The following is an 18,062-nucleotide window of genomic DNA, read 5'->3' on the forward strand; positions in this document are numbered from 1 at the left end:
AACACGATGTCAGGAGGCACAAACAGCCTGACAGAGGCTCTGCCCCCAGGGGCTGAACCCCATTGTGTTTGTGCAAGAAGGAGCACAATGGGACATCCTGCCTGACCCCGCAGGGTCGCTGCCAGAGTATGAGCGGGTTTATTCCAGGGAATATTTCTTCTCAATGGAGCTGATGGATTTACACCAGTGAATGAGCTGGCCGGGCCACAGTGCCTGCACTGCCTTAGGAATGCCCAGTGCTCATAAATGTTAGATGTTCTTAGTTTGTGGGATACAGTGACTGTGAGAAGTAGCTGGAGCTCCCTAAATAGGCTGAAATTACATAACTGATTAACTTCTTAATGACTATTTTAAATGAAACCTCCTGTTTTCTGGCACAAGCTTCAATTTCCAAACCACCTGAGAGTTCTTGCAGGAAGATTCCTCTTCCACACTCCAGTCAGGAGGAAGGGATAATTTACCTGGCCTGATGAATGTTCTCTCCAAAGAACATTCTCTCATTTCTTCTGTGATGTCTGATCAGTTGTTTTTGGACTTGTACACTTCATGAGTAGCACACTTCCAGATGAAAATGAATAAACTATTGCCTGAAAGGAAGGGGGAAGTGCTGGAGCTTTCCTCTAACCTGGATATTTGGAGATTGCACAGTACCTTCTTTTTATACCCAAGTCTTATCTAAATCCAGTCTCATTTACCTGAGTTTTTAGGGAATAATTGTCCACTTGTTCATTTTTCTACATGGCATGCAAAGTTCTTCTGGATGGAATGTGCTATGGCTACAGGAGCCCCTGTGCTGTCACTGAGAAACTTTTTGATTTCATACACTTTTACATGTCCTGTATCTCATCCAATTCAAGGTGAGGATAAAACTGGTTAGTCAGAGTGGGAAATACAGGATAGTTGGATGTCATGAATTTTTGTTCTGAAATTCAGCTCCAGGTATGAACTTTGCCAAACTTTGGCTGTACCTGGGCTCGAATTTACTGATCTGCCAAGAGTGTGTGAGGAAATATTGATAGAGTTGAAAATGCACCAGTTCTGCTGTGTTAAATAGCCAAAGGTCTCTCTGGAGCAAGTGGTAGAGATAGAAGGTGCCATTCTGGAGTCTCCACAGAGATTTTTGTATGGGCTCTCAAACCTGGAGTTCTAGGGCCTGTGCTCTTGTATCCCCACTTTCCATCCCTTGCCTTGTACTGGAGCAGGAGCACTTGCCATGGTAGTTCCTGAGTCATCCATCACTGCTGCCAGGTGCAGATAACATACCTAGAAAATTTAACCTCATCTGCTCTCCCTCCTGACAGTTCTGACTCACTGGGGCTGGGACAACTTTATCTGTTCAGGTGGCAAAAATTGCAAAGTATCTCAGAGCATTTTGCACTTGGACTTAAATTCTTTCAAATTAACTGTGCCCGATAAAACAGCTCTGAAGGAAACTGTTCTTTGGCTCCTGGGAAAACTGGGGCTGGAGGGCTGTGTGGAGCCACGCTGTGAGGCGCTGGCACAGCCAGGAGCCTTTGACCAGCAGTGTTTAATTACTGAGTCATTCTGTGCAGATGGATGGATGGATGGGAGAGAGGGGAAAAAAACCCATCCTGCTGGAAACTGTAGCACTTTCTGGAGAACTTTTAAAACATGCCATGGATGCGGTGGCTTAGAAGGATTGTTAATACTCTGGGTGGGGGGAAATATGCAATCCCAAACCAGGGACCAATTTGAAATGTGCTTGGTACAGCACACTGTATGGTATGATCCACCTGTAATGAAAGTTTCCACCTTTATTAGTTCTTGGGGTGTTTTTTTTAGTGGCAGCAGTGCTGATGTCTGGGTGTCAGCGTTTGGTTATGTGGGAAACGAGGTAAGGGCCTAAATAATACATGTTACTTGAGGGGCTGGAAACTAGAGCCATATCCTATGGCCTTCTAATTAAAACTCTTTATTTCCACAGATTTATTCTGTGGGCCTTACTAAATAGATCAGCCTTGGGTTTCTAATGGTGACTACTTGAGGAGGAATGTCGCCTTTGTTCCCCTGAATGGTGGGGAGCAGATTACCGGGCTGCCAATTTCCTGCTGCCTTTCAGAGCTGCAATTTGAGCCCTATTTGCTCCTGGCTCTTGCACAATTGGAAACAATGGGTGGCTTCTTTCAGGTTTCACTTCAGAGCTCTTAGAAACTGGGGAAGTGGCAAAAGCCCTACTTTACAGGTAATTAACAATAGATAATGTTTGCTCTGCGTCCCCCAGTCGTCGTCCCCCCCCCCAACGTTTTTTTTCTTTTTTTCTTTTTTTTTTTTTTTTTTTTTTTTTTTAAGAGCTGATAAAGGTAGAAGTCCACACCGAGCTCCCAATACAATACAGAACCCGCAGGGGCAGTTTTGTGGATGCGGTCCCGGCCACAGCCCCATCAAGGTGATGGTGTGGGTCAAACCTCCAAGCAAAGGCAGGGGAAGCCACACCAGAAGAGCTGCTGGGCTGCCAGCAGTGCTCAGGGCCCTGTTCCAGTCGGCCCGGTGTGTGTGAGTGTTTGCTGGTGTGAACCTGCCCTTTGATTTAGGGCCCCTTTTTATTGTAGCCTCTATCTCCTTTATTGGGTGCACTCTACTCATACCTTGTTGACGTTTATGTAGGATAGTTAAATGTTTTCTTGGGGATATTCCATTCTAGGATACCACCTGTCCTGTAAAGTTTATCTTAAATACAGAAGCTTGTTTTACCACATAAAGATAGAAGTGGCTGTTGTTTAATCTTATCTTGCTAATGGGGGGCTGTGGATGCCTACCAAGAAGATGCAAAGAGATGCTCTTGCAATGTTATCAAAAGTTATCAAAAAATGGTTTAGGGCAGATGGACAGTGTCTGAATTGGGATGCTTGTGCCTCTCTGTGCTAGAGGTGCTCTCCTTCCTTACCTCCCTGCCTGAAGGCACATCACTGTAGGTGGCTACTGGAACTGCAGATGTGGATGCAGGGCTATGAACCAAAAATGGGCTGTATCCAGCAGCACAGGAAATTCAGTCCCTGCACTCCGTCCGTGTATTGCATTTGAACATGTAACCAAAGTATTAAAAAACAAATGAACACAAGAAGCAGTTCTGCATTTCATACCTGTGTTTCTGAGTTTCCCGTGGGGATTGCAGATTTTCATTAGCTTTAACTGTGAGCATGGCTTTTGCTTCTTGTTTTCACCATCTGCAAGGCTTGGACTCAGTAAAATACTCCTGTTCCTCCTCCTTCCTGTTGTAGCTGCCCCTCTTACTGCCATGACTTCAGTGATATCTTTTAGGCTGTAAATCTTACCATTGAAACCATCCCAGAAGGAGAGAAAGATTGCAGAGTTGCACCATTCTGGATATATCTCTGCTCCAGAGGAGAAGCAGATGGAAGGATGCCCATGCCCTCTGTTGCTCATCCTCACTGAACTCTGAAAAACAGGAGGAAGAGATTCTGAGCAGAGGCTTGGAGCCAAGCTGTAAAACTGACTCGCTGGTAGGTTTGTTAGGAGATTGTGTTATTTCCCCCTTTCTCCAGTTCCTTGCAGATAATTTAGGAAGATGGAGGAGATCTGAATGAACAAGGTATGTGCCCACTATCCTTGCCACCTGTGAGTCTGCAGCAGTGCTTCCACGAGATGCCAACACAAAGAGTTTTTCTGGCTCTCCCTTGCTTATGGACAATGCAGTTATATAATCTTGTAAAACAATAATGGAAATGTCTCCCATGACAGGAGCTGTATGATGGATAATCCTTTCCTCCTCCTCCTGCATTCTGTGGGCAGAGGGACACGTGGGGGTATTTGCACATGCACTCAGTGTACACCAAAGGTTTTCCCCTCCTGCCTCTAAGGCCTCCCCAGCACCCTTGGGCAGAATGTTCTTTGTGTCAGCCCTGCTCCTACGTGATGTTCTGCTGGGGAAAACGATGCCTCCCTCATGTTTCTCAGGGGATGTAAATTTGCCAAAACAAATGTTGGGGAGAGGAACGCCTGACAATTCTGTTTTGATTTTATGTAACCTTTACAATGCGCTCCCTGCAATGCCTCCCAGATAAGGAGGTGGTGTGCCAAAGAAAGAGAATGGTTACAGCTCCTGATGACTTCATCCCATCTCCCTGTTTCAAACAAGGCACTTTTTGATGGGTTACGAGACATGACATCAGAGTTCTCGGATTTGTGCCTGCAGCGCCGGTGGGAAGCATCCCACGGAGCGAGCCCACTGGCTGGGCAGAAAGGGCAGCAGTGAGGCAGGAAAAGTGTGAGTGACACCAGCCACAAAGCAATGGAGGAGTTGGAAAAGGTTGTACAGTAATACATCAGAGTCAGAATGGAAAATGCTTTTTAAGATTCCCTACATCCTTCTTTTGCCATCAGCTTGAGTTCAAAGCAGTCAAGTTGTTCAAGCACAACAGGACTGCCATGGGCCTTGGCAAGGGCTGGAGGCTAAAGGCTGTCAGGCTCAGCAAAACCTGGAGTTAAGCACTTTCCCAAGTGAAGGAGCCAGATCTCACCAGGATGTGATGGAGGTGGCTCTGTCTCTGTTGCCCTCCTGTGCTGGAAATGCAGGGATGGCCTGTAAAGTCAGACCCCAGAAGAAATTTCTTGTTTAAGGAGTCTCAGCTTCAAGTTTCTGCTGAAGCCTCAGCTCAGTCCAGCCATCCAGAGGAGATGCTACCTGGCAAAGGAGAGCAGGAGAAAGTACTGACTCATCTGCAATTATTTTCCTAACAAAAGGATTCGGTGCTGTCAGGTGGTCCATAGCCTGGGGGTTATATTCTTATCTAGACTTAGGCAGGAAACCCTTTGATTTACAACTGGATGTAAGGAATAGCAATTGCTTCCCTCATCTGCACAGTAGATTGCTGGCATGTATTCCCCTTAGGTTACAAGCCTAAAGGATCCCACACCAGCAAGACACTGGCAGTGTGAGTTGTTGGCTAAGCCAGTTAGGATGCTGAGAACGTGGCAGACCAATGCTCCAGGGTTTGTCAATTCAGGGTTAAATGGAAAAACCTGCCTGGAAAGCTCTGAGCTACTCAGCTGGTGGCAAACTCCTTTCTGCCCCTTGAGAGCACCTGGGATGCTCCACAGAGTTAGGAGGCCCAAACTCCCCACAGCTGAAGGGACACCCAGGACAAGAGCCTTTGGTTATACAGAGGGGTATAAAGCAGGCCTTCTCTTCTTGAGGCAGGTCACAGTCTGGTCTTGGTCTCCTTCAGGCTTGCCCCAAGACCTGCAGCCTTAAACCCATAAGGGTTTAGGACAGGAAAGCTGTGCTGCTCTCCTGCATCCCTTGTGGAGCTCCAGTGGATTTGGTGAGTTTATGCTAAGGATATTGGCTAAAATTGGCCTGTGATCTGTGATCAAGCTACAAGGGCTTGATATGAGCATTACAGAATCTGCTCCCAGCAAAATGCTGGGTTTGAGTCAGCCAGAGAGACCAAATGGAGGTTCTTACCAACTTAGTCTTTGTTGGGTGCCTAACTAGAGCTAAGCCTCCTGCAAGGACAGGGGCTTTGGCTGCCTTTTGTGATACAAATGGACTATGTTTAAAGCCCTGTTTGTGGCTGGGAGTGGGAAGCTGTTTGTTTGAGGGTATTAACTGTCTGGTAGCACTCCTGGCCCTCATTGAGGTGGCCCCAGGAGCAGGGTAGCTTGGAAATGCCACTTGCAATTAAAACCTGTATCTAAAAGTGCAGTTCTGCTGCTTGTTCACGCTGAGAAGGGTTTCCTATCTTTCAGAGTCTTTTGGTCGCTGGGCTACATTTAATAGGATGAGATTTATTTTTTTTTCCCCCTTTCCCCCTTGAACCACAAAGCTGCCAAGCTATCCAAGAAAGAGGCTTGTAATTAATGCTAAGTGGAGTGGAAAGCAGGGTGGCTGCTCAGCATAGGGCATGCTCTGGCCTAAAAGAATGCCAGTGGAGCTCTGAAACAACTGTGAGTCTCCAGGTTTTTAATCACGCTATGTGGGAGTAGGAGCTGCCCCCACTGCAGTGAATCTCTTTGGCTCCATTGTGGCTGGAATGTGAATATTGTACTGCTGGGCCATGGAAGTGTCCCTTTGGATGGGTTTCTCTTTTGGGGCACTCCAGGAAAGGCTGGATTTGCTTCTCTTTAAAAGCTTTGTCAAAGTTCCTGCAGGTTGTGACCTTGCAGTTTGGGGCTGTGATCTTCCTGGTGATAACCTCATCATCTCGCCTTGGCCTGTCCCTAAAGGGTCTGTTGCAGGGACACATTTTCTCAGCCATCCCCTCCTCCTTGCACATAGCTTTGTTGTTCCACTAAGTGGTTTCACTTTCTCAAGTGTTGAAAGTGGCTGTTAAAGCAGCAGCTGCCTTAACCTGGGGCTCACCTGCTTTACATTTGGGATTTTTTCCCCTGCACCTTCAAGCTGTTTTCCCACTGGATTTGATGAGCAAGTGGAATGCAGTTTCCATATCTGCTGTATGGGTTCTAGACCTCACCCTGGGCAGTAACAGGGCAAGGCTTTTTGCGCCGCTCTCAGAGAGACAGGGAATGTGGTGGGCAAGTCCTTTGCTTGTGCTTTTGCAACCACTTCTGGGTGTCTAAAAATCCTTAGAGAAAAATGCCTGTGACTGCCAAGAAACCCTTAGCTAAGAAAACAGAATAGATCAGTACTGAGTGGCAAAAAAAAAAAAAAAAAAAAAAAAAAAAAAAAGTGAGGAGCAGGAGGAATGACATTGGGATTTTTTAACACACTTTATAGTAGGTCCATTTCAACTCTGTGGTTTTAGTTTTTGGCTTTGCATTCCCAAACTGCATCCTGGATTTCTGTGTCTGGTGAGACTATAGTAGAAACACTGGTATCTTTGCACTGCCTCAGCTTGCAGAGCTGTAGAGAATAAATACCAGAGCTGTTGCCTTGGCCATTTGGTCACCTTGCTGTTGGTAGTGGTTTTTTTTTTTTCATTCTCTAACAAATAGGCTGTGGCAGAGGACCTGCTGTGTAGGTTCTCAATTTTAAACTTTTGCTTTGTGTGGTTTTTTTTTGCTGTTGGTTTTCTTTCCCCCATTTAAAACAAAGCCCCTCAATTGTCAAGCTGTGTCTGACTTACTCAGAATTCCCGAGTTGTGCTTCCTTTTTGAAGGTGGCAGTACAGAAAGCCGATGTATGGAATATTTTTCTCCTCCAGTGTGTGCGTGGATCTCCCCCCAGGCCGTTTGTCGGTGTTTCCCAGCTGCCCGGGTTTCTCATGCAGATGAGCCTTGCAAAACGGTTTCCTCCTGCACCCTGTTAGGACAAAGGCTCAGTTGTTGTTTTCTGTTGATAAACTGGACATTTAACTGCTTCGTTTCCCCCCTACTACAGCAGAATTAGTCGGGGGCTATTTGCTCAGGCCCCAATCCCTGGGATTGCTGGGACAATCGCTCAAGAGGTTCCGATTTAGAAACCAATGAATGTCAAGCTGAGCCTCTGAACTAAACTTTCTTTGAGATGAGCCAGAGTGACCTGCAGCGAGCTCTAAACAAGAGTGCAATGACCCCCCCTCCCCTTTCCTTCCCGAAAGGAAAAATATTTCCCAGACCACTGGGAACCCTCCTGACTTCCTCTCCTGTGAATTCTGGATTAGTGTGATTTGCATGCTTAAAGTTAATTCACTGGTGAACGGAGGAGGTGTCTGGGCGCTTGAATAGATTCAGCTCCTCGCCGCCGAGTGCCAAAGGCCTCCGGTGCGAACCGCGGAGCGAGGGAAAGTGAGGACATGGAGGACAACTGCAGGGCCGAGGGGAGGGAGGAGGGATTGTACCATTTGTACTGAAGTGTTTGCAATTCTGCCCTCCCACAGGCCATGGCAACTGGACTGAATGTAATCTGGCCCTTTTATTTTCTTGCTTTCATTCAAGTGAGGCCATATAACAAGTGGGGAGAGAGAGGAAAGGGGGAAATGCATCAAGTATACATAATAAAGGTGATGCTGCTGGAAATGTCATTTGTTGCTCAAAAATGCCACCAAAACCCAGTGTACTGGATGGGTTGGGAATTTGAGTCAGCTGGGTCCCTGGGAGGCTTCTTCTTTAAGCCATCCTTAAAAACAAACAAAACAAACCAAAAAAAGCCCTGTCTGGTCATCCACAGGCCTCGCTCCCTGATAAGAGCCATCTCTCATGGCCGAATTAAAACATGGGCTCCATCTTGCAGCTCGCCCTTGATAAGACGCGTCCATCCACCCGTTAGGAAAGTTTCCGTTTCCAATTTTTTGGTGCCTGGGAAAGCTGCTTTAAAATTGATGGGGGAGAGAAAGAGGGGGAAAAAAAAAAAAGAAGAAAAGTTTGAATCATTGCTGGAGTCACTGGCCCCGCTGAGGGGGCTTTCTCTCTCCTCTGAAGAACAGACCACGCACAAAGCCAGATGGTTCCCGTCTGCTGGCTTTATTCAATGCACTTCCTCCCACAGACGGGAGCCCTTTTGCCCTCCTTCCACCCCCCCTCTTTCAAGCATCCACCACTGGGCCTTTCTGTTCTGCGGCTGGAAATAATCTTTTATTGCCCAGTTGTTCGGAAGTGACCTTTTGCCCTTGATTAGATAGCACCAGGCTCTATCGCCGGATTGCTTTTGAGCTGGCAGTTGCTTTTTTGTGTCCGCTGATCCGGTGTCAGGGAGAACAATGCAAGGCTTTGCAAAATTTTAGTCCAGCTAAGGCTCCATGTGGGATGGCGGGGGTAGGGAGGGACGGCGTTGGATAAAGCGGCCTCGCGGACCATGATTAATTATATGAAAACATTTCCTTTAATAAACTGAAAAACAAATCGTGTTTTGCTTTGGGTTTTATATTCAGCTCGCGCACTGATGCGAACTGCCGTGCGCTCCTTTCCAAGCCCTTGGATCCTCGGTGGAGGCAAAGGGGCAAAACTGCTCCTTGTCCCTCTCCTACAGGGTTTTTGTGCCTGGCTGCTCAGGCAGGTGAGCTGAAACTTGCCCTCAAAACTTCCAGCTGGCGTTGAGCTCAGTGTTTTACTCATGGGGTGGATGGAGTAGTTATTTCAGGGAGAGGCTCCCAGGCCCTGGAGGAAATAACTGATCCTTTTCCAAAAAGCAGCTCTGCAGGTAACTAAGTTTCAGGTTTTGTCTACAGGTAACTAAGATTCCCCTTTAGAAAGGTGAATCTTAGTTACATGTAGACAAAAAAGTTGGTATTTATGGAAAGTAAAGGAAATTCTGTAAAATGTCGTAAAACAGAAGAAGAAAATTCTCTCTTGAGAAATTGTAACACCAAAACCTAGAACTGAGTGTGCATTATACTTGGCATAGGGATATGCTCTTATATTATTTTCTATTGAACATAAAATGCATTGCATTGGGGGGTGGCAGTCTCTTTTCTAAATAAACGGGCCTTGAGCTTTAGCCTAAAACCAAATCAAACAAAGCCCAAACCTGCCTTTCCCCTCCCCATCCAGCTTGATCTGGACTGACTTAGAAATAGCAGGACAGAAGCTGGTGGCCTGTGGGTTATTCAATAATCTGTAAGCTAAAATCAAGAAAGCTGTTTTTTGGGGTATTTTTGGAGTCAGGTTTTCAGTGTTCAAGACAGCTTAGTCTTAGGCAGTCTGGCAAAATAAAAAAAAAATAATAAATTTTAAAAAAGTAAGTACATCTGGTTTCCAGTCCAGGAAAGGAGAAAGATCCTTGTTCTGCATGGATTTTATTCTTTGTGTTTGGGTCTGGTGGTTATTTAGTCTGGGTTTTTTTTTTTTTTTTTTTTTTTTTTTTTTACCCTGATTGGATTCTGTCACTACCCAATTTTGGAGGAAGTTTCTCCAGGGAATAATTTGCTGGTTGCCACAATCCTTTTGTTACTGCTGTGCACTACACTGCTTCCTTGAATAGTAACCTTTAAAAAAAAAATATGCATCAGCTCTCTTGGCCTCACAGATTCATCGGCAGCTTTTAATTCTGTCAAGGCCACCCCTTCATCTGGCAAATCACAGGAATGTCTGTGGTGTGAATGGGACACGTTCTGTGTCAGGAAGGCAGCTGGGGAGCTCTGTTCCCTGCCTGCCTGGGCTCCAGCTGCTGGAATCCTGGGCCCAGTGAGGAATGGTGTCCAGCCAAGTGGCCAGCACCACAGCAGGTACCTTCACCTGGCTTCTCCTGGCTCTCAGAGCAATCTGTTCCACAAGCCTGTTGGTTTCACCACTGTTAGATGTCACAGGACTTCTCTGTGAGGAAGAGTTTGCTTATGATTCCTAATTAATTCCATGCTTTTTTTTCCCCTCATGCCCCTATTTTAGCCACTGAAGAAGTGTTATCTTTGGGCAGCAAGAAACACTGAAATATTTGTATAGATTCAGTTGCACTGCTTGGAACATTTGTCAGGTGGTAGCTTGAGGGCACCTGAGAGGCACAGGTTGTATCAGCTGTAGCTCTCCAGGCTACAAGAACTCTTCAATTAACACAGGCTGTGTTAATTGAACCCATATCTGTCCCCATATCTGTTGGTTGTAAACACAGCAATGACTGCTGCTCTGTCTTCTTCCCTGTGCCAAAGTTATTGCTGTGATAAGGAATTTACATCTTAGAATATTTTAGGTTGGAAGGAACCTCAAAGCAGTAGTTCCAGCCTAATTTGTTTTTATATAGGTTTTAATTTGTGCAGGAAAGGATACTTTTTTTTTCTTCTTAATGAGAATTGATGAAGAACAGCTATAGGAAAATTTATATTAGCGAATTTATTTTAATTCTTTCCACTTGTCCAATCTCTCATGTAGGTTCAGTGATGGTGGTATGATAGCTACTCAGTCAGGTTTGAAAGAAGTCTGTGACAGAAGAAACTTCAGAGTAACTCATGACTCTTTATCAAGTGGAAAAAACATGAGCCAGTCTGAGGCAAAGCAGCAGATCTGGTTTTTGGCTTAGGAACCCAAGTGTCTCTGTGTGTGTGTGTTTGTAGCGGGACCATTTCCACTTGCTGATGTCAGTGCTGCTGTTAATGAGCTGCCCACGGTCCCTCAGAAATGTTGATTTCAGATTCCCACACCTCTTTGCCCGCAGACTGCCCCTGGTGGGATGCTGTGCTGGGCTGCAGCACGGGGCTCGGGCTGTGCCCCAGCATCAGGGTCTCAAATGCACCTCAGCGCTGCTGTAGGGCACAGACAGGAAAAAAACAAATGCTTGATCTTTTCCATTCTTTTTTATGTGGGGGGGCCTCAGGTCAGGGCTGTGAGTTGCTCCTCTTCCTTGGTCAGAGAGGGAACCCAGGAGATTTTTTATCCTCTAAGATGGCACCAGGTCTGAGACCATTCCCAGCACATGATAGGACAAGGGGGAATGGTTGCAAGCTGAAAGAGGGTGGGTTTAGATTGGACACAAGGAAGAAATTCCCCCCTGTGAGGGTGGTGAGGCCCTGGAACAGGATGCCCAGAGAAGCTGTGGATGCCCCAGCCCTGGAAGTGTTCAAGGCAGGGTTGGATGGGGCTCTGAGCAACCTGAGATAGTGGAAGGTGTCCCTGCCCATGGCAGAGGGTTGAAATTACATGATTCTTTCCAAACCAAGCCATTCTGTGATTCTATGATCAGTCCTGCCATGTCTAGCCTAGGGTGACTTTAACTTGAAGCAATACACCTGCTATTATCCAACTCGGATGAAAGGGGGATGGAGCTAACTGGGAAGCTCAGGGGAAGAGTGCATTTAATTATTCAATTTCTACAGTGCCTGAATACATTTTTCCTTCCTAGACTGTTGTTTGAATTCCTCCCCTCTTTTTTTTTATACTTAGAGAGGAGGTTGAATATCAGAGCTGGTCTTTGCTTGCTCATAATGTTTTCTCTTGAATTATCTTTTAAAAGTTTTCTTGTGTTATATTTGCCTAAAGAAATTGCCTTGGAAAACTAACAAAGCATTAAGACACCGAAAAACTGGGCTGCATACAGAAGAGACTTTAGATACTTGAAGTAAATTCAGGAGTTTCAGGATATGCATGCATGTGGTGGGCGATGGGAAATGAGTTAATTTTCTATATTCCTAACTTGTTCCTTTCTTCTCCAGCGCTGTTTGCCTGGGAAAACAATGATTGCCTTTCAGCCTTTTCTTCCCTTTCAAAGAACGGGGATTTAGTCAATGGGACTATTTACATGCAAAACGTGAAGCATATGCATAAGTGCTTGCAGGACTGCGGCCTTTCATTGTCGCTAAAGCAGCGCTGCTTTCCGGTGGCAGATGAACTTGTCATTTTAAAACCCGTAATAAACAAAATTAAGTCATTGCGGGCAGGTAATTAGGCTTAAGAAAAATAAACAAGCCTTGAGGAGTTTAATAAATGTTTTCCTCAACCCCCCCAGCTGAAGAAAATGAGGCTTTGGAATAATACAGAATGCAGAAATAGACATACTGAAATAAAATGGGCAACGATGGGAAGTGGGGTAAAAACCACTCCTGGTTGTATTGAAAGCAAAACCTTGAATAAGATGCTGAGAGAATTGGGTCTTCTCTACTTGGTTTATATTTAGCTTTGACTTATTTTCCTGCCTGTACTGGGAGACCTGCAGATACCTCAGAGCTCTGCTGACCACAGGTTTGCTGAGTGTGTAAAACAACAAAAGCTCGACAACCAACATTTCCAGCCACTCTGCTGTCGTTCAGCCTGATAGCTTTAACTTTCTTCTTTGAGTAGATTAACCAAAGCACTCTATTTTTGTCTAATTTGGTGACCTCAGAACACAACAGATAAGGAAATTTGCTTATCAAGATATACGGTGGAAACAGCTGTAAGTGTGAGAATATGTTGCAATGCTGTTATTAAGGCTCCTTGAGGTGAGAAAAGCTTCTCTGTAGAACTATTTTCCATGTAATCTTTATGTTGTAAGTATCCTACGTGAATTGCACTGGGATCTAATTCCAAAAATTGGTTTTTCAGCCAGGATTTCTCAGTGTGTAAATATTCAAGCCTGAGTTAGGCTGTAAAAATCCCTGGCTTCCTAGAGAGCCTCTCTGCCTTGCTCAGCTCCCATCCTCATGGCAATAACCAAAACCATTCCATATAAAGCCGAGGGATCACTATGAGCAAGGGCTCTATGTCCTGTACTCCTTGCACAGGCACTGAAGACTTTTTGAAAGCTAAACAAATAATAACCCTATCAAAATAAACCAATTTAAAATGGTAGCAAATAAAAGGGGAATACAATCATGTGCTCCTTCGCCTGACTAATGTTTCTATGTGCTCAGGCCTCGGTCTTATTGCCTTTATGAGATTTACATAAATTAGTCATCACATTTTATAATTTTCCTTTTACATATGTATGGCTGTTAGTCCGTGTGTGAAAAAATGTCATGAGTATCAGAGGTCTATTTGCATTAGAATTTCCAGTGGAAATGTCAAGTATGACCTTTCTCTTGTCCGGGTGGCTAATCCCATTTGAAATTCCTGCCATGCTCCTAGGGAGGGTCACTGCGCTTGTGAATTCAAGCCCAGCACCTGCCGCAGCCCCGGCTCCTCCTCTTCCTCCCCGAGCCCAGATGACGGAGGCGGCAGCCCGCGGAGCCCGCCTGATGCTCGGCCTGGCTGCGATCTCTGCTCCCCGCTTATGGGGGCAAAATGCCTTGCTACCAATTTCTTGATTTTTTTTTTTCTTTTTTCTATTTCTTTTTCTTCCCTTTGTCGGCATGTTGTTTTTGAAGGGTTTAAAGACCATAAAGGAAAGACGCGGCAGACAGATTAATGATGACTTTTGAAATACAGGAATGGGGATTTGGAAATTTTAGGGCAGAAAAATAAGATTTATTTTCACATTAAGAAAGAAAAAGGCAAGAATAAAGGTGTATGGAAGTTCATAATGTGGATAAGAGGGATGTGATGAGGGAGTTGAAGCCTTCCCTTGTGGTTGTAAATCAATCTGGAGGCTGTAAGCAGGTGCAAATATATTGGCAAGATATCCACATGCAATAAACTAACCCTTGCTTTGCCACTACGTGGGTCTGTTGACAATTTCCCATTACAGGAAGTGCTTTTTGATATTCAGAGGAAATCTGCTCTTGGGTTGTAATGTCTATTTCTATCGCAGTGACTTTTTAATCCCATTGTATGCTGAGGGGATTGGAAGTAAAATTTCCTGCAGCCTACAGGAAAATAACTTTTATAACTTTGCTTATCTCCAATTACATTTTATTATTTTTTAGATGTTAGTTTATTTAAATATTTACTTTGGGAAATAACCATCAGAGATTAAGTTCTTGGTTCCTGTAGTCATGTGGGTATTATCTGTTTATGGCTCCTTTCTGAACCAGCCCTCAGTCAAATAATTTTCTATCAGACTGCAGCTGTACTGGCAAAACAAGAAGCACTGGTGCCTTAATCAGTTCCTGACATTAGAGATAGTATGGTGAGTTCCTGGGCCTCCTGCACCTTATATAAAGTTTGATTAAGGCACAAAGCCAAGATAGTGGGAATGCCAAACTTGCTCCCAATTCTGCTGCCAGACTGCCCCACGAGCTGTAGCAAACAACCCATTTATAATCCCTAAGCTTTATGGCCCTCTATAAATTGACAATAATTCCCTGTAATGTGTGGAAGAGGCTTGGTGAATGGAGATTCTTAGGGGGAAAAAATTAACTTTGCAAATAAAATTCAACAGTAGCTTGTGTAATGCTGTTGGGAACTTATGCAGCTCTCTCCTGCTCCTGGTTTGGACCTCCTGGCCTGGGGGGAGAGCTGGGTGGGATGCTGAGAGGTCCGCAGGGAGCCTGCCTGTTCCCATGACTCACAGACAGCTTTCCATGCAGGCTCACACTGCCCTGTAAAACTACCACGCTTCAGTCACTGTGTGACAGCAGGGTGGTCACTCTGGGTGACCAAACCGGCCGCCACGCCAACTCAGCTATTCCCCTTCCAGCCTGAGAGGATCCCTTTCCTGCAGCACCTGATTGAAATCGGTCCCAGCACCTTTATTGTTCCCCAAGTCCGAGCATTTGTCTTACAGCAAGTGTTTTGGTGGCTGATCTGCATTCTGATACAGCATAACCTTCAGTGCTTTTCCTGAGGAAGTGACTGTACTGACAAATGAAGCATGTTTATCTGCTGAATAGAAAAAAATACAAAGTAAGAAATGTATTTAACTGGGAGGTGACTCAGTATGTGACAGGTGGGATGCTGGTTACATATTTTCCTTAAGGAGTGGTAAAAGATGACAGGAACAAATCTGTCATGTCCTCCCAGGGTGTGTACGTGGGCAATGTGAATCAATATATTACAAACACGGACATTGTGGTGGGTGGTTTTAAACTCAGTGCTCTGAAAACACTGGGGGCTAAAGCCAAGGTCTTTTAGCGACCTCCAGCCCGAATGCACTTGGCTAAACACTCCCTGTACTTTCCAGTAATGGCTGGATATCTGAGCAAGCACAGTCAGGACTGAGTCCAGTGAGAGCAGGGCAGCTTCCTTTGCGAAAAAGTCTTGTTTCATCATGTTCTGTGTATGTGTTTATCTGAAAACAGAACATATTCTTGAAATGACTAGTTATTGTCTGCTAACAGTTTCTGAGTCAAGAGTGCTGCTTGCCTCTCCAGGGAGCAGCAGGGCCTGCTGCCAGCACAGCACCTGGAGGGAAGTCTGAGAAGGCTGTGGACACAGCAATTCCCCTTCTGTCTCTGGAAGTCTGGATGTGATGTATCTGCAGTTTGTGCCATCAGCTAGACAGGCCAGCACACACCATAGCTGAGTGTACTGGGCAAACACCAGCTCATTAAAACTGTAGGAAATACACTTTTTTTAAAAAGCAGGAACCTTTGTATATGACTGTTAGTTTTTTAGGCCTTTCTGTGGAAGAGGAGAAAGGAATTGTTGAGGGCTGGAAAGCTGAGGTTACCTTTCACAGCCAGCAGTGGGAATGGATGCAGTCACCTTCTCTTCCCCTCAGACTCCCTCATAGCCACCTCTGGTACCCCACCCTGCTCCTTCAGGAGGGATCTGACATGGATGAAAGGTCAGGGATGATTGCTGTAGTGCCCTGAGCCCCTTGGCAAACTTCTGTTTGCTGCCTGGTCATTTCTATGGGCTCTTATGAGTATTCCCCACATTGGACAGATGGCTCCAGCCAACTGGTCTCATGGGAAGGGTTCTCATATCCTCAAATCTTCCCGTAAGCCTCGCTTTTTCCTTTAACACAGAGCCTGCTTCCTTAAATAGGAAGTTGCACTTAGAAGTGCAACCTCCTGTGAAGATTTAGGAGCCTCTCCAGGCTGCTGTATCTCTTCCAGGCCCTGTGCTGATACAAACAGGCTGGGGTTCTGATGCTGTGGAGACCTTACAAGGTAGTGGCCAGAGCCTCTGTAATAAAACCCTTCTGCTTATTATTGGCTTCCTGCAGCTTTCACATGCTACGATCCAGCAGAAAACAGCCCTTCCCCAACAACCCCGTTTCCAGTGGCTTTACCCACTGCCATTAAAAATTCAAGTCAGATCAGAAATATTCCTTAATGCCTCATTAGCAACAAACACTTCATGATATATCAGTTAAATGGCATGGGTGTGACATGACGTGATTGTACTTCAGGAAAGCAGAAGACAAATAGGGTCATAAACAATTTTTATAGTGCTGGGAGTGGGAAGAGAGAATTTAACATTCTAAGGCATAATATTACATTTGAGCTATGGATATGTCCCCCTCCCCTTTACTCCGATCTCCTGAGATTGCTGTACCACAGGTCAGCATTTCTCTTGGTACACAAGTGGCATAATTTACCTCCTTTATTTATTTATTTTATTTGTTTTTAAATATGGTCGTTCTGAGGAAATAAGGGGACTAGAAATAAGGGATTTGTTGTTGTGCCCTGGCTGAGGAACAGATATCACTAATGTCACCGGTAATCTCTGAGATCTGACCTGCACCAACACAGTGTGAGTGGAATTCAGGTGTAGTCCATTGCCTTCCTGGCTCACTTGGAAAAACAGGAGCTCATTAATTGTCATGCTGGCTTGTGAGGTCACTCTCAATCTAGGGAAAAACTCCCCAGTTTTGACCTCATAAAGGTTTAAGTCCTAATCTGTTAATTCCGTCAGATATATAATTCTCCATGTGTTCAGAATTTAGGTCCAAAGTTGCCTCCAACACACAAATATTTGACAAATGCTGCTAAGTACTAGATAAAATAAATAATAGATTGCATGACAAGTAGGGTGGTTTTTTTTAGATTTCTCTATTTTATATGACTGTGATTTCAAACATATGTGGTTAAGCTTATCAGATTTCTAAAAATGAATGTTCTATAAAAATCAGACTAGGCCCCTCAGCTGTGTTTTCCTCTATTATTTATAGACAAATTGAAAACAAATGGTCTTCTCTCTTTCAAAAGCAAAAAAGCACAATGAAATGGAAGCAGCTGTCAGAATGGGCTTTTCCTCCCCAAGTCATCTGCAACACAAACTAAATGGGAGATTATTTCCTTTAATCTGCAGTGCGTTGCCATTACATGGTGGTTTTGGTGGCAATTCCGGTGGAAGCTGAAGGGAAAAGTGTCAAGACTGTCACAATGGCAGAGAGCTCAAAGGTCCTTTTTGGGCCATGCCACACGTGTGCAGTGCTGTACTGTTGGAAGGGATGTGGAGGAGACTCCTTGGTTGTTAGAAAACAAGACACAAATTTAAGGGGTGGATAGTCTGGAGCCAGATTCATGCCTCCTGAAGGGGACCCCATAAAACATCTGGGAACGGATTTGGAGCTCAGAGGGGACACAAGTGCACTTATTGCGCTGGAGTACAGCATTCCCTCTAGCTGCCTGTGCTTTTAAGAGGATGCTGAAAGATGGGAGATTGCAGAAAGCTTGTGAGCTGGTTTAAAGGCTTGTGTTTTGCATGGCAAGAAAGAGATCAAGAATTCCATGTATTTAGCTTATCACAAAGAAAGGCTGAGGAGTAAGTTGATTACAGCACTTTTAAACACCTTTGTGGAGAGGAAATATGTACTAAAGGGCTCTGCAATTTAGCTGGCTAAGTCACAAGACTGAACTTGAAACCAGAAAACTCAGAGCACAGGCATGTATCTTTAGCAGGGATGTTTAATAACCACTATAATAAACCACTGAGGAAAGTGATAAATTCCCCAGCTCCTGATTTATTCAGGT

The 18,062-nt window shown here is 44.9% G+C and overlaps 1 long non-coding RNA gene across 1 annotated transcript; it reads right to left on the minus strand.

Moving 5' to 3' along the window:
- Positions 1–3,128: 3,128 nt before the first annotated feature.
- Positions 3,129–7,184, minus strand: LOC134419033 (uncharacterized). The gene is made up of 3 exons (XR_010027940.1): positions 7,068–7,184; positions 4,500–4,663; positions 3,129–3,417 (listed from the first exon to the last, which is right to left on the minus strand). It is a non-coding gene; the product is annotated as an uncharacterized LOC134419033 (long non-coding RNA).
- Positions 7,185–18,062: the final 10,878 nt, after the last annotated feature.

The sequence above is a fragment of the Melospiza melodia genome, chromosome 5 (genome assembly GCF_035770615.1).
Source record: "Melospiza melodia melodia isolate bMelMel2 chromosome 5, bMelMel2.pri, whole genome shotgun sequence".
NCBI lineage: Eukaryota > Metazoa > Chordata > Aves > Passeriformes > Passerellidae > Melospiza > Melospiza melodia.